This window comes from Pinus tabuliformis, chromosome 4_1 (assembly GCF_031772625.1).
Source record: "Pinus tabuliformis cultivar Carrire ecotype Pingquan chromosome 4_1, CPIR1, whole genome shotgun sequence".
In the NCBI taxonomy this organism is placed as follows: domain Eukaryota; kingdom Viridiplantae; phylum Streptophyta; class Pinopsida; order Pinales; family Pinaceae; genus Pinus; species Pinus tabuliformis.
Genome location: NC_142303.1, coordinates 690,918,390 through 690,935,032, shown reverse-complemented (window position 1 = coordinate 690,935,032; position 16,643 = coordinate 690,918,390).

Below are 16,643 nucleotides of genomic sequence, written 5' to 3'. Positions count from 1 at the left end.
TAACAATGTGTTATTCGAAGCATATGCTCCCCTTGTACCTATGCCAACCCACACATACTATGACCGAACCATATCAAAATTCTTTTCCTGAGTCTGTCCTGCTGCTTTTTCTTCAGAGCATCATATATGCGACTGTGCAGCCTCTAACTCGCATATATATGCGACTTCTGTTCATAATAGCTGCGTATGCAAATTGGAATACTGATGGTTTACACTTTTAGCTTCCCCTGGGTCTATTATGTCTGTTACCTGAGTTATGCCACATCTTTGTGACACTAATTTTGTCTTCTTCAATACCTAGGATTGAGATGATGTATGCTCCTTTTGCTTTGGTGTCCGATTTTTTCTCCTGCATTCCTTTACTTTATGTCCAAAATTGTTACATGCATAACATCTTACATGTTCCATATTCCTTTTATTGCAATCAATAGCTTTGTGACCAAACATATTGCAAGAAAAACAATATCCCTTAAAGTACCTAGAACGTGATGATTTGTCTGTGAGATGGTCTTGAACCATTCTACTTCTACATCTGGATGCAACATAGCCAAGATTATGACATACATAACATTCAACATTATTCATTGGAGGAAATAACTGTCTATCATTTCCACAGTTAGGAGCAAAAGATTTTCTTTGAAGAATTTCTTTCCTTGGTTGTTGATGGGATTGACCTCTTATCTCCTTGTTGAGCATTTCAAATTTTGCATTAGAGTTCCTTGCCTCACCTTGTGAGCTAGATTCATCTTGAACAAATTCATAAAAACCAAGGCCAGTTTTGATGGTACGCAACCTTTGACTACTAAGAATATCATCCAAAATCTTAGTACTGTCTTGAAATTATAATAGTTTATCTTTTTCTTCTAATTTACCTTTCAAGAAATCTACCTCAACTTGATGTTGTTCTTCCTTTTCCTGATGTTGCTTCTTTAAGATTTCTTTACACTTTCTTCCTTCTTCCACTTGTTTCCCTAGTTTGAGAATCTCATTTTCTTGTTCTCCATTCTACTCCTGCAGCATTTGATGTACTCTGAAGGCACACTACAACTAAGATTTTAAGCTGATAACTTCTTCTTTGAGGGCACTCTCCCTTTTGTTAAATAGATCTTGTTGATCTATGATTTTATCCAATGCTTCATTTTCTTGTTCATCTTCAATCTAAGGTGACTCAGAATCTTAATGCTTGCTTCCACCTAACGACAAGTTGTCGCTGTTCCTTTGAGTTGTCTTCTTCTTCTGACGTGCTTTCTTTCCCATTGTTCTATGGATCTCCTTCAAGCACTGAAGCTTCTACCAAAGGACCTGCTCTGATTCCAATTGTTGGAAATAATGTTGAGAAGGGGGGGGGGGGGGTGAATTAGTATTAACAAATCAATAACTTTTTAATTTCCATACTCATATTCATATACACTACTTCAGTTAAGGGAACCCACGTGTACACGCAACTATGTTTAATGCAACTAGCATATATCCAGTAAATTTATGATTTAGTTAATCCATTATATTTTGATCTTTAATCAGTGCATCAAAACTTCATTAACGATACAAATAGTAAACAGGTGCATTAAAATAGAATAGATCATCACACATAAGAATCACACATGAACAACATGATATAAGGTGGAAACTCAATGCGGGACAAAAACCACCTACTTCTGTCTTCCTTTAATATAAGAAAAACATGTTTACAATCTTGTACCGGTGCAGACTCATACCAGTACGCAGACACCCACCTGCACAAGGCTACAAACTTCTCTCATTCTTTAGCTTCTACTGGAAGGGAGCTACAACACCCTAGCTCTTGTACTAGCCAATATATTTAATAGTACATAGGCCCCAGCCTACAGAAGGCTACAAGCTTCTGTTTTCTTCTAGGGACCACGTTTCATAAATTTTCAAACTGGATCCATCAATAACATCAAAGCACAAAATCAATCACCACTGCAATACAACCATCAACCATATCCGCATCATCAATATCTGAATCACCCAACACTGAATCACTGAAACCATGTTATCAAAACACAATCACCAAAACATAGAGTAGAACCCAGAACTCTGCAACAACCACCAAATCCAACTGCAAACTCAAATATCAAATCTCATAATGTATACACTACTTGGTTATGTCAAACCAACATGTATATGCCCTTTACCAAAGGGAACCAATGTACAGATCTAAAAATAATTACTTTTACCTTCGCTGCAATTTACTACTTTAGATATACCCACATCATGAGATATAAAGGATAAGACATGTGTCAGTATTCAGATCTGAACTATTCATGATCATAACATATAATGATAATGCATTTTAGACTTCACGATCCCAGTCCATCAACCTTCATTCACCACATAGGTTCATCCTTAGCAAAGCATCACATACCCATAACCTGCATACTAGATCTCACACTTCATTAGATATTCATCACTTGCACACTTGCACTTTGGCCTAATGATCTTCTTCTCCTTATATAGGTTTAGGCCTCTCTTAATACCATGGTCCAAAACCACGTAGGGCCGATACCTTGAACCCAATACCTGGGATCAATACTTTGGACCAAATACCATGGACCAATACCAAACTACCATGGTCTAAATACCACGGACCAAAACCTAGTTTTCCAACATGTACGCGCCTTTCCTTCTATGAAAATACATGTGTACATTATACGCGCCTTTGCATATAGTGAACCTGCGTGTATACGCAACTTGGTATATAGTGAACCTGCGTATACCTTTTCATATACGCGACTTTGTATACAGTGAACTTGCGTGTATACACAGCTTGGTCAATGGTGAAATTGCGTATACCTTTATTTCTTCATTCTTGTTGTTTTCCTGCTAGACTGTGATCTTTCATCTGAGAGAGTTGCCATCAAGGACAACACTTGTGTCAGGCCTTTATCATAATGCCAACGTAGTGGCCATTTTTTCTTCTCCAAACTTATCCATAAGTACCTTTTGGAATTTCTCCCAATTCGAAATTGAACTTGCTAGAATATTATAATACCAAGTGGAGAATCTATTCTCAAAAGTGAAATGAAATAATATCCCCACAACATCTTCATGTTGAACACTCATTAACCTTAAATATAGATAGAAATTTTGAATGTGATCTTCTGCGGAAGTAGATTTCTCTGGATAAAGTTTTGGAAGGAAATTTTGTGGATGATAGGGCAACTCATCTAGGATACCTTGAATGTTCAAAGTCCCTTGATGCATCCATGCCAACTTATTATTGACCATGTTGTTACATAAATTTTATTCTTCAGTGTCAAAAGTAGCGTGTTATTCACCTTCAGGGCTCTCATAACCTTCTGAACCTTCATATTCCTTGTTTGAAGGAGTCAATAGATGAGGTCGTTCAATAGATTATACTATATCCACTGATGAAAAATTAACCAAATATTCATACAAATGATCAAGACTCTTTGGAGTAGGCAAGTCTTCAATATCATGATATTCATATGGTTAAGGATTTGATTGAGGGGAAACATGCTAATTGTTGTCTTGGCTGGAGGTTTCAAAATGATATGAATGAGGGAACCTACTAGCCATGCAATGAAATCCCTCCTTCTAGCACCAAAATATTGTTGATGGGGCAAAACACAATGCTTATAGTCTAATGAGATCTCTTAGGTATGATTTCCCAATTAAACTTTACACACTTTGGGGTAAGAGGCCCATGTGGAATGTTGGCCCAGCTACCATATCATTTTTTTTCAAACTTCTATTTTGGATGAAATGAGTAAGGAGAGGGAAATCCAAATAAGACTCCTCATGAGATACAAGTTAGAACAAATTATATAAATACCTTAAGTAATAGACATAAAGAATATTAAAGAAAATTGGTAGATCATCATTAACCTTAAAGAAAACATGATAGAAAACTTTAATTAAGATGCATGAATATAGAAGTGTACAAGCTATCAGTTGTAAAATAGTTTGCAACTAATATAAAAAATATATAAATCAACAAACAAATCCTAAGAAGATCGAAGTTTCCAATTAGAAAAATAGTTCACTAAACTTCAACATATGAGCAGAAATCACATATCGTTAATCAACAACAAAGAATATTCTTACGACATTCAATAACATGTGAAAGAAATGATTTTTGTTTCCCAAAAGAGATCCTGAATATTGATGCTAAATTATCCCATGTATAATCATACAATATCTCCAAGAGACCTAGTAGTGGGAATGAAAAATTGTAACTTGATCTTCAAACAAATTTACAAAATTCACTTTCAAAGTGCTCCAAGGATTCCAAAAATAAAAGTCCTTATTACTAAACTAAAGGGTATATTTATATAAAGTGAGGTGATTTTTCACCTTCCATGACCTTTCAACTATGGTCTGCATGCCTAATTTTTAATTTAATTTATTTCTAATTCTATTTTATTTACATAATTAAATGAAAATTCAAAATAATAAAAATAAACATCCTTTATGGGACTAATTCCAAGATAGCCAAGGCTAGGGCTTGAACTTGTAATTCCTGTGTCAGGTAAACATGCCATGCCTTGTAGTCAGTTACTATGGACAAGACTTTGTTTGATATTAACCTTTCATAGGTGATCTCACACTCAAAATTATTGGGCATTATTGTTTTTAGATTAGACTGTACTCAGTGGTATAGTTTATTGAGTATTGTGTGTAACTTTGTTGGTCTCACCACATTCCATTTAGTAGCCTCCATAGTAGGATTTGTGTCCTTTTGAGTGATGGTTAATTTTTATTCATCTATCATTTCATGTATCTCTTGTTGGTTCTTTTGTTTTAGCCATATTTGTTCACATTATCTAATGGGGACTGTTTTGTGGGATTTGATTAGAACTTCCATCATGCTATGAAGTTACTGATAAATGTTCATAATTCTAATAACATCCTCCCCTAAATTTGCTTGGGCTTGGATGGTCAATCTGATCTTTGCCTCATCCATTTATTTTCCCATCTCATATTTTTTTGGTAATATTGTTGGTGCAGTTCAATGCTTTGTGCTCCACCCATACATTATGTCTACAGTTGTTAAGGGTTCCTTCAGTATCATACCTTTTAATTTAATTTAATTTTGAATGGCCATAAGTATGGAAGTTTCCTTTTGAAGTGTGGCCAATTCCTTTTATAATTGCTTCATAATATTTGCTAATAACTTGTTTTCTTCTAGTGTTATTTCTTGGAAATATTTATCATTGGAGTTTGAGGATAACAACCCTTGATTGTCTTTACGAAGCCTCTCATTTTTCTGTTGCACATTTCTCAAGATCCTTTCTAATTCCTTTACCTTATCCATCAAGTGATTGATGTTTCTTTCAGTGGTAGCAGAGAAAAATGATACTTTTGGAGAAATATATAGAGGAATATCCATGGTATTTCACACTATATTTTGTTTAGTGATCATCGAGATTGGTTTTATCAGTTCTTGGGAATAATATCTATGTATTTCTTCAACAATTATTCTAGATTTATGATCGAAGAAAAAACTTGTAATATCTAGGACTTTATTCCCTTTTCCAATTGTGATACACATCTCTTTGAGTGGTAAGTGACCTCCTTTGAGTGGAATTGAAACTAGGGTTGAAGGCTCAACATCCATGCTGGGAAATATGTCCTGAGATTCCTTCATATTCTGCTCCTTTTTTCTTGTTTCCTCCTGTGCCTTTCTTTCGGATATTTGTTTCGCCAACCATTCATATTCTTGTTTAATTCTTTATTTTTCCAGCTTATTCATTTCTTCTTCCCATCTCTTCATTCCTCTTTTTATTTATTGTTTTCTTCTTATTGTCTTAGAGCCTTTTCTCTTTCTTCTTTACTCTTTTTTATTCCTCAACTTTCTCCCTTATTTCCCTTTCCTTTTCAATTCATTGATCTTCTTTCCACTTATTTTACTTTTCTCTCTTATTTGCTTCATTTTGTCTCCCTCTTTTAGGAATCCTTTTTATCTTTTGCATCTTTTCTCGTTGATGACTCTCCAACAGTAAACAACATAAACTTTGAAACGGGAACTAATACTATTACCCGTTTTGTAGAGATAGCAAAAAAGTGGCCCGGTTTTGAAAAGGGGTGATGCAAAACACACATGTTTTTTTTAGAGCATAGCTTTTGGCACTATAATTTTTTTATGTACATTGCATTTTAGAATGGTAGTGATTTTGATGTTGATTTAAAAAAGTGGTAATTCTACACCATGCTCTTTTTTTAAGAGGTATTTTTTTTACTTTTAATTTTATAATATATGAAATGTAAATAATTATTTTGTAAATTTAATAACTTTGGAAGTGGTCTTCTTCTTCATAGTTTCTTGTTCTTATTTTTTATTTTTATTTTTTTTGTAGTGAGGTTTTTATTGTTTTGCATATTTAAAGAAGGTCGATATTTTGTATTTTTGATATTCTACATATTTATACATCGTTAATTAAATTTTCAATCCACATGATATAATTGTCTCTAAAAGCATATATAAAAATATATATATAAAGACAAAAATGAAAAATAAAAAATGTTAGAAAAAATTATGTCATAAACCATAAAAGAATTTGGAAAAATAAAAAAAATATAAATATAAAATTAAGTAAGTAAAAAATAGAGAAATTTAAAAAAAACATTAGCAAAAACTAGGAAAAAAAAATTAAAAATAAGTTAGCTAAAAAAATAAAAAACTAGTAAAATTAATATTAAAAAAACAAAAATTAACTCAAAAAAAATATATTTTAAAAAAACCAAAAAATATTAAAATATAAAAAAACAAAAAAAAAATTAACATTTAATTTTTTTTAAACAATTTTTTTTATTAAAAAAATTATTATTATTAACTCTTTTTTTTTTTAACAATTTTTTTAAAAACACTATTTTCTTTTAAATAATTGTTATATTAATTTTTTTTTAAACATTTTTTTTAATTATAAATTTTAAAATATATAATTATTATTTAAAAAAAAATTATACGTTTAAAAAATTTTAATTTAAAATCTTAAAATATATGATTATTATTTAAAAAAAAATTAAACATATGAAATTTCTTTATTTTTAAATTTATATTTATTATTTAAAAAAAATTAAAAAAAAAAAGTGTTTTGCCCATCCCTCAGCCGCCTGTGGTGGCGCAGCCATGGGCGGAGGGTCCTGCGCACAAGACCCTCTGCCCACGGTCATGCCACCACAGGGGGATGGGGGGCAGGCGTCCGATTCACCACCACGGGCGGCTGGGGGGTGGGCGTCTGATTCGCCACCATGGGCGGCCGGGGGGCGGGCGTCCGACTTCCGGAATCGAACGACCACGGGTGGTCGTGGGCAGAGGTTCCTACACGCAAGCCCTTTTCCCACGGCAGTGCCACCACTGGCGGCCACGGGGGCGGGCGTCCGATTCTTGGAATCAAACGCTCAGCCCCCCGGCTGCCGATGGTGGCGCGGCCGTGGGCAGAGGGCTTGTGCGCAGGACCCTCTGCCCACGGCCACGCCACCACTGGCGACTGAGGGTTAGGCAAAACAATTTTTATTTTTTTTAAATAATAAATATAAAAGTAAAATTAAAAAAATTAAAAAATTTCATATGTTTAATTTTTTTTAAATAATAATCATATATTTTAAGATTTTAAATTAAAATTTTTTAAATGTATTTTTTTTAAATAATAATTATATATTTTAAAATTTATAATTAAAAGATATGTTTAAAAAAAATTAATGTAATAATTATTTTTTAAATAAAAAAAAATGTTTTTAAAAAAATCCATAAAACAAAATTTAATTTTTACATTTTGTTTTTTAGAAAAATTTAAAAAAATTTAAAATTTAAAATTTAAATTCGTTTAAAAAAAATTAATTTTTTTTTAATGATTTTTCTTTTTTTTAAATAAGAAAAAAAATTGTTTTTAAAAAAAGTTAATAATAATAATTTTTTTTAATAAAAAAAATTGTTTAAAAAAAAATTAAACGTTAATTTTTTTTTGGTTTTTTCATATTTTAATATTTTTTGGTTTTTCTTAAATAATTTTCATACTCTTCTTTTTTTTAATTTGAATTAATTTTTGTTTCTTTTAATATTAATTTTACTATTTTTTTCATTAATTTTATTTTTTATTTTTATTTTTATTTTTTTAACTAGTTTGTTTTTAATTTTTTTTCCTGGTTTTTGCTAAATTTTTTTTCAATTTCTCTATTATATATATATATATATATATCCAAATTATTTTATGGTTTATGAGATACTTTTTTTAACATTTTTTATTTTTCATTTTTGCCTTTTTAATATATATTTTTATATTTGTTTTTTTAAATAATCAACATTTTAATCTTAATTTTAATAGATTTTAATTTTCTTTTGTTAATTTTCTTTTCTTTTCTTTTTTTAAATCTAGTTTGTTTTTAATTTTTCTTTTTTTTTTTTCATTTTTTAAAAATATTTTTTTACTATTTATTTGTTTATAATGTTTTATTTCATTAATTTTGTTTTTTTTTTTTTTTTCACATTTTTAGGATTGATTTTTTTTTAATTTATGTTTTGTTATTTTTTAAACTTTTTTGTGTTTTTTCATTTTTTTTTTTTTTTTTTTTTTTTTTTTTTTTTAAATTTTAATGTTTTTCGGGGTCATGATAAAATATTTTACTCCATTATTTCGAAATGTTGAAATTTTACTTTTGAAAAAAAAAAAAAAAGTGCTTTCCCAACGTTAACACTTTTCGTTTTGAGGGTGTTTTTTGTACATTTTTTGCGCCAAAATTTGGTTTTCACCACCATTTTTAAAATATGTTGAAATTTACCCAAGAAAAGAAAAAGTGTTATTCGAGCATCAACACTTTTTGTTTTTAACATTGTTTTTGATGTTTTTTCGAGGTTTTTTGGCTAGAGTTCCCGTTTCAAAGTTTACATTGTTAGTAGGTTCAAAGCCATTCATTGGATGAGGGTCATTGGCCTTTTTCTACGCTCTCACAACCTATACAACACTATAACAGTTCTTGATTTTTTCTCCATCTTCATCGGTGCTCAATGGGTATGACTATCCATGTTTCAACTGAGATTAGTGACTCGCTACTATGTTTCTTGGATCATACTTGTGGAAATTGAGTGATCCAAATTCAAAGTATTCTAGTTCGATGGCTTTGGCTTCTACTTCATTATATCTTTTTATGTATTATGTACTTAGATATATGTAACAACCCTAGTCAAAATTCTAGGTAATAAAGTTAATAAAGGCAAAATAATAACTAAGGTCACGGGACACGTATTCCAAGTTGTGTTGGGAACAAATCCTAGTGTGGGTGTGCACTTGGTTTATTATGGATAAGGGAAATCAACAAAGGAAATGGAAAAGGCTCTGGAAAGGCATGAGGTATTAATTAGCATTTTATTTATGAAAATAATGGAAATTAGGAGAAAAGGAAGGTGAAAGGTCACAGGTTGTATGTGAGGAGGAAAATGAAGGAAAATAAAGGAAAATGAATAAAATAGAGGCCTCAATAATAAAAAGGCTTTTGAAGATTAGTGGGTTCCTTTTATCGATTTAGTTTTTGGAGTTCTCTCTATTCTCTCTCTCTCACTTATGGAAAATTAGAGCATTCTTGGAGCACTCTAGCATTGGATCAAGGAAAGCGAACGAAGGATAAAGAAGGAAAAGGGAAGAAAAGATAAAGTAAGGAAGAGAAACATGTAGCAACTACAACACGATTATTTTCAGGTATTGATTTTCATGTGTAAATTCCTTGCTAGTTTTTGCATGCATGTGTGTTTTTGGTTATATTGATGTCATTGGCATGGGTTTTTCCAGGTGTGATAGTGTTCTTACGCCTTTCCTTTCCATTTCTGAATAGCCATGGTGTGATGGATTCTCTTTTTTTTGGTTGAGCTAGATCGTCAGATGGTTTTGAGATGGAGTGAGGCAATCTATCAAAGAAATAACACAAGGCCTAGGAATCCATGGATCAGAGAAGGTGGGATTGAGGTAAAGCTAGATTCTGTGTGCCTTGGTGGGACTACGATTCCTTGACCAGTGAATGGAGGAATATATAGTAAATCCTAGAGGTGTGTGTCGTTAATCATGCCTAGGAATCCTAAACCAGTCAATGGTGGGATATACGGTAAAGCTTGGAGGGTGGAGTCTCGATTATGCCTAGGAATCCTCGATTGTTGTATGGTGGGAGATACGGTAAAGCATAGAGACTAGGAGATAGGAAAATTCCTCATGGTGTAGGTGGAGAAATCTAGTGGCATCCATGCTTGTTTAGGGCCTAGTGATCTAGTGGAGATTGTGGTAAAGCATGAGGAAAATTGGTTTGGTTTTGTTTTGAGTCCCACATTCATGCTTGGAATATGGTACTGCGGTGATTGGCTGAAAGAAAATTTTGATTTTTCCAATCTATGGTCAAGTGTTTCGTGGAAGTCCCAAACCTGGCTCGCCTTTGCATTCATTAATTATAGCTCCTTCTCCTTCGTATTTGATGTGTAAATGTACTGGCTTATATGTGGATTTTATCGTTGTTATATCCTTGTTATTTCTATTGGTTATATGTTGCTTATGAGTATGTTTTATGACAGACTTGATGTATGGCTTTCATCATGTTTTGACTTGAAAATGAATGTATAATGAATATATGACCTAATAGATGATAATGCAGATATTTTGATAGAGCAATAATTGTTCTTTATGGATATTAGATAAGTATAAGATCATTTTTCTCAGATCTATTGTTATGACATATATATTACATATTGGTGACATGTTTAACAAAATTCCTGTCATGGCTAGTGGGGGCTCAGTCAAGTCCTTACTCAATTGTTTGTAGTAGTACCTTTGTTTCATTGTCATTTATCATTCTTGAAAGTTTCATGAAGCTTTTGGCAGGGGCTTGAGTACCAGCCCTTAAAAAGTGGCATAGAATCTGGGTTCACTAGTTGAGAACTAGTTGGAAATCTGCACAATCACTGGCATGCCTTGATATGGGAGTGAGTGGAAGGCTTTGGTCACATGAATTCCTCGTCATGGGAGTGAGTGACGCCCTACAATAATAAAAATATAAGTTTTCTAAAGGATTAAGCACCTGGAAGGGTTGGTTACCTATTGAAGGTTCTGTAGCATGCGTAAAAGATTAGAATTTTTTTTTGTCGGATCCACTTCCTTAACTGTACATGGGGATTTGAATCACATCATAGTATCCTCTCATCACATTTTTACTCCATCGAACTCATTAACTTGGGTAAATGTGGGAGGAGGGTGTTACATAGTGGTATCAGAGCATGGTTCACCCCTTGGACTGGATGGGAAGTGTGTTGGTCATGAGTTCATGTCAGTTGTATATATGTGTTCTCTATGATTTTGGTCTATGTACTTGTTGTGTATGCATGATGGTGGCCATGGTTGAAATGGTGTCGCCATGTGAAAGTGGATAGTGTGTTGTTAGATGTTGTCATCATGAGTATATGTCGATTATGCATTGGTTATGCATGTAAGTGCTTATATATTGTTATGCATACATTGATATGGTTATAGATGGCATGCATGAGGTAATGGTATGTGGTTGGTATGATCAAGCATTGACAACTCGATAATGTTTAAAATGATGTTATATGCTGATGTGATTATGATTATACATGTAGCATGCTAATATAGTTGATCTTATAGATGAGATATCCTCCCTTGAGTTATATTGAGGTATGTTGATTATGTTATGTTTTGGTTTTAGCTGACATGGTGTACTTGCAGAAAAGAGATCAAAGATGACTAGCAAGATGGTAGACTATAATTCACAAGATTCTCCCAATGGGTCAGATGAGCAGTGTGGTGGTGGGCATTATTCTGACATAGCAAACACATTAAGAAGCCTAAAGGAAGAAATAAGGAGTTCCAAGGAAAACAATGATAGGATAATTGAGGCACAAGAGAAAGAAGCAAAATTCGATGCAGTAATCCTTCAAAGTTTGTCAGAATTGTAGATAGAAGGACCACATTAGATCGGCCATGGGCAGGAGGATATTAAAAATGGGGCATATGGTAGTAGATCTCATTGTGGGAACTGGTCAGATAGAGATGCAATGATCAGAGATGACAAACTCTTGGATACTCTAGATAGGAGAGGTGATGGACACAAGTTTTATTCTAGTTCTAGTTCTGATAGGAACCATGATTTTCATCGTTATCATCCTTACAGGGTGAGTGACAGGGGAGATTTTCTATATGAGATCAAGAAAGCGAAACCACCCGCCTCTGATGGAGATTTGAAGAAGTTGGAGGATGCAGAGGCATGGATACTTTAAATGAAGAAGTTCTTTTAGCTACATCATCACAAAGAGAATATGAAGGCTAGGATAGATATCTGCAGCCTCAAAGGGAAAGTAGGCATTTGGTGGGAAGATGTGAAATGGGTTAGAGAAATAAGGACGTAAGACTTGAATTGGCATGAATTCAAGAGATTGTTTAGAAAGAAGTACTTGTCAGAGAGGTACTACAACAAAAAAGCCAAGGATTTTTATGAGCTAAATATGGGATTGTTGACAAATGAGGAGTACATGAGTAAGTTCCTGGAGTTATTGAGGTATGTACCATATATTAAGGATAAAAAGGCCAAAGTTCATAGATTTGTCAATTGATTTTCATTAGCATTTAGAGATTAGATTGAGTATGATGAGCCACGGTCACTTGAGAAAGTTATTGGGAAATCGAAGCATTGTTATGAGTATTCAAAGCACAGGACATAATCTCAGCAAGGTTGGAAAGGGAGAGACAAATCTAAAGGTAAATGGTAGGTGAAAATAACAAGGCCTTAGGATGCGGGTGAGAAACAAAATGTTGCACTTTACAAGAAGTTTAACGGGTCACAACTTGGAGAAAAATAGAATAAAGGTTATGGTACAAAACGATTGTAGGGTTTGACATGTGTTAAGGATCATCTTAAGAGGGATTGTTCGCAAAATCAAGGTGGTAGGCCTCAAATTTATAGTGCACAAGAAGCACAAACAATTGGGGATGTTGGGCAGAGAATTCCATGGATTTATGCAACATTGGATAACAATCAAGAAAATCACCAGGCAACTGTTATCGAGATGGACGGTAAGATTTATGATCAATTTATTTCAATTTTGATTGACCATGGATCTAATTATAGTTCTGTTAGTCCAGACCTTGTGGATATGTGTGGTTTGAATAAACAAGTGCATGTAGAATCCTAGTTAGTGCAGTTGGATACATGCACAAAGAAGAGAGTGTATCACTGGGTAAGGGCTTGTGCATTCAAGTTGAACTGTATTCCTAGCTCAAAACATTTGAATGTATTCCCATTGGGATGATATAGTATGCTTTTGGGTATGGACTGGTTTTATCTTAAGAGGACAAAAGTGGATTGTTATGAAAAGGCCATTGAGTGTTTGGATGATAATGGAGAATAGAGAACCTTGCAGGGTAAGAAGAAGAAAACATCAGTTAGCATGGTGAAAGCTATGCAGGGAAAAGAGTAGTCACAGAAAAGGGTGTTTGTTATTTGCAATGAATATTTCTAGTGATAAAGGTAAGGATGTTGAGGATGCAGAGGTGTTGATTAGGTAATCGATATTGTAGTAGTTTCATTATGTGTTTCCAGTAGATATTTTAGAGTTATCGGCTCATAGAGAAGTGGAATTTTCTATTCAGTTCGTACCAAGGGCAACACAAACATCAAAGGCACCATACAGGATGAGCATACCACAGTTAGTAGATCTGAAGTTAGAGTTCAAGAAATGGTTGAGAAGGGATACATTAGGCCAAGTGTATCACCTTGGGGTGCATCGATGTTGTTTGTGAAGCAGAAGAATGGTACTCTTAGGCTATGCATTGATTACAAGAAGAATGGTACTCTTAGGCTATGCATTGATTACAAGAAGTTGAATAAGGTAACCATCAAGAACATGTATCCGTTTCCAAGGATAGATGATTTGTTTGATCAATTGAAGGGAGAAGCAATGTTCTCAAAGATTTATATGAGATCAGGATATCATGAGGTATGCATCAAGGAATAGGACATATATAAGACAAATTTCAGGACTAGGTATGAGCATTCTAAGTTTTTTGTAGTTCCACTTGGTTTGAATAATGCTTTAGATACATTCATGTGCTTGATGAATAGTGTATTGTGTCCTTATCTAGAAAAGTTTAGTATTGTGCTCATTGATGACATCTTGATATATTCTAAAAATAAGGAAGAACATGTCGAACACTTAGCAACAGTATTGAGATTTCTGAGAGAGCATCAGTTGTAGGCTAAGCTTAGTAAATGTAGTTTCTTTCAGATAGAGGTACATTACTTGGGACATGTTGTTTTCCAAGGAAGCATAAAAGTAGATCCAGAGAAGATAAAGGCTATCATGGAGTGGGAAACTCCTAGAAATGTGGAAGAGGTAAGATCATTTATGGGGTTAGTAGGTTATTATAGGAGGCTCATCAAGAACCTCTCTTGAATTGCATATCCTATCATGTCACTATAGAGGCAAGGTAAGAAATTTGAATGCATAGAGGAATTTGAAGCCAGTTTTGAGGAATTGAAGTAGTTTTTGACAAATGATCCAATTTAAAGATTTAATTTCTAGACAAAGATTTTGTGGTGTGTATAGATTCTTGCAAGAGAGGAATTGGTCGAGTCCTTATCTAGGAAGGAAATGTAGTTTGTTATGATTCGGGAAAACTGAATGAGCATGAGTAGAATTATCTAACACATGATCTTGAGTTGTCAGTGATCATCCATGCATTGAAGATGTGGAGACACTATCCTCTTGGCAAGAGATTTTTACTGATAAGTGATCACAGTGTATTGAGGTATTTATTTGACCAACCGGATCTGAATTCTAGACAAGCTAGATGGTTAGCCATGATTAGTGAGTTTTATTTCGAGCTCAAGTACTTCAAGGGTAAGGAGAACAAGGTGGTAGACACTCTTAGCAGGTGTGAGAAAATTAGAAAGGAAAACATATTTTATTTATATTGATAATTACTTGTGATACCATTATGTTCTTATTAACTTTCTTATGTTCTTCTTTTACTTTAGTTCTTCAATCCATTAGAAAAATAATAACACGAAGATCACAGACACCAGATGTAGGCGAACAACCAGGGAAAAACCCCTATCTAGGGGAAAACCCAGTAAAAAAATCTTCCTTTAATAGTTTCACGAGATTATCCAAGACTCCTTGACCAAGACTCAGAATTCCTCTAATAAACAATTCATCCCTTCCTTTCTTCTTCAAATGATAACCTTCCAGTAACAACTTCGACCTAACACTTCAATCTTGTAGAAGTAGAGTTTCAAATTCCCCAACAATTGAACTTCGACCCAAGAGTAACTTCAACCCAACAGTTAATTTGAATTAGTAGTAAATTTCACCTAGCAGTAATTTCAACCTTCCCATTAGCATAATTTCGACCCAGTAAATCCACACATGTGAGAGAGAGACAACCCAAAAAACTTTGATTTTCTTTCTCCAGCAAATCTCCTCCTTCTTCTGCGACTTCACACCTTTTATTTTTCTGCTTCTTGGATATCAAACTCATGTGAGAGTGTGCTCCAAATGAATCCTAATGCTTGTATATACCCTTTTCTGGAGTTTGAATTACCCTCATGTAGGCCAACTTGATCAAGTAAGGGTTGACTTGATGTGGAGGTGAAAAATGGCTTACTTTACTCAATATTAATTATTTTTACATGATTCAAAATCCCAAGGAGTGTCTCTTTAAATGGAAAATGAATCTAAGAACTCAGGACAAAACCTAGAAGTCCTTAATAGGGACTTTGACCTAAAACATGATTATCCAAACATGAAACCCATTCTTTAATAAGTCATAACAATAATAATAATATTTCTTTTTCTTTTTTTTGATAAATAAATTTAATTATACAATTATGAAGACCAAACCTAGTTACATTCTTCAAAACTCCCTCTTAACTAGGGAGGTATTCATACATACATATACAAGTACATGGAATATATCAAAATACATGAACCATAAAGGGTTTAGGCACTCACACTACTGCAGGCTAGATTCATTACCAAGGCAATCTATCCAAGTGGGAATAAGATGGACTAAATCTTTCAGCCTCTCTAGGTACCGTTAGGATTACTTGCTAACCATAAACCAAGGGAAGTAGGTGTGGAATGCAAGGTCAAATCTCTATGACCAACGCCACCCTCTTTACTTCAGGAACTTGACATCAACACACAAGCTGGCTAGTTGTCCTTCTAGGAATACACCATGCCTCAAAACATCAAATCTCTCCTGATCAAATGGATCAATAACATCAAGCATGCTTTCAAAACTTCAATAGAAATTCAAGAGATTTTCCTGTGCAAACACAACCCCAATCACTAACAATATTTCAAATATTCATACATAAACACAAACCTTCATTGTTTTCAAACTTCTTGATGCTTCTTCACAATTTATCATAGTAGGATTTAGAGGTTTCCCAACAAGTCTAGACATAAGTTTCCTATATCATATAGCTTCCTTTCCTACTTCTAATTCAACAAAAACAATTTACAATAGAATCCTTCTTTCCTTGTTTCAGCAACACCTCAATATACATTCTCCAATTTCTTCTTCAAGGTGTTCATCATAAATATAATATTCCCTTCCTCTCAACTCGGGAGATATACTCTTACTATTTTCCTAGCTCCTTCATAACTT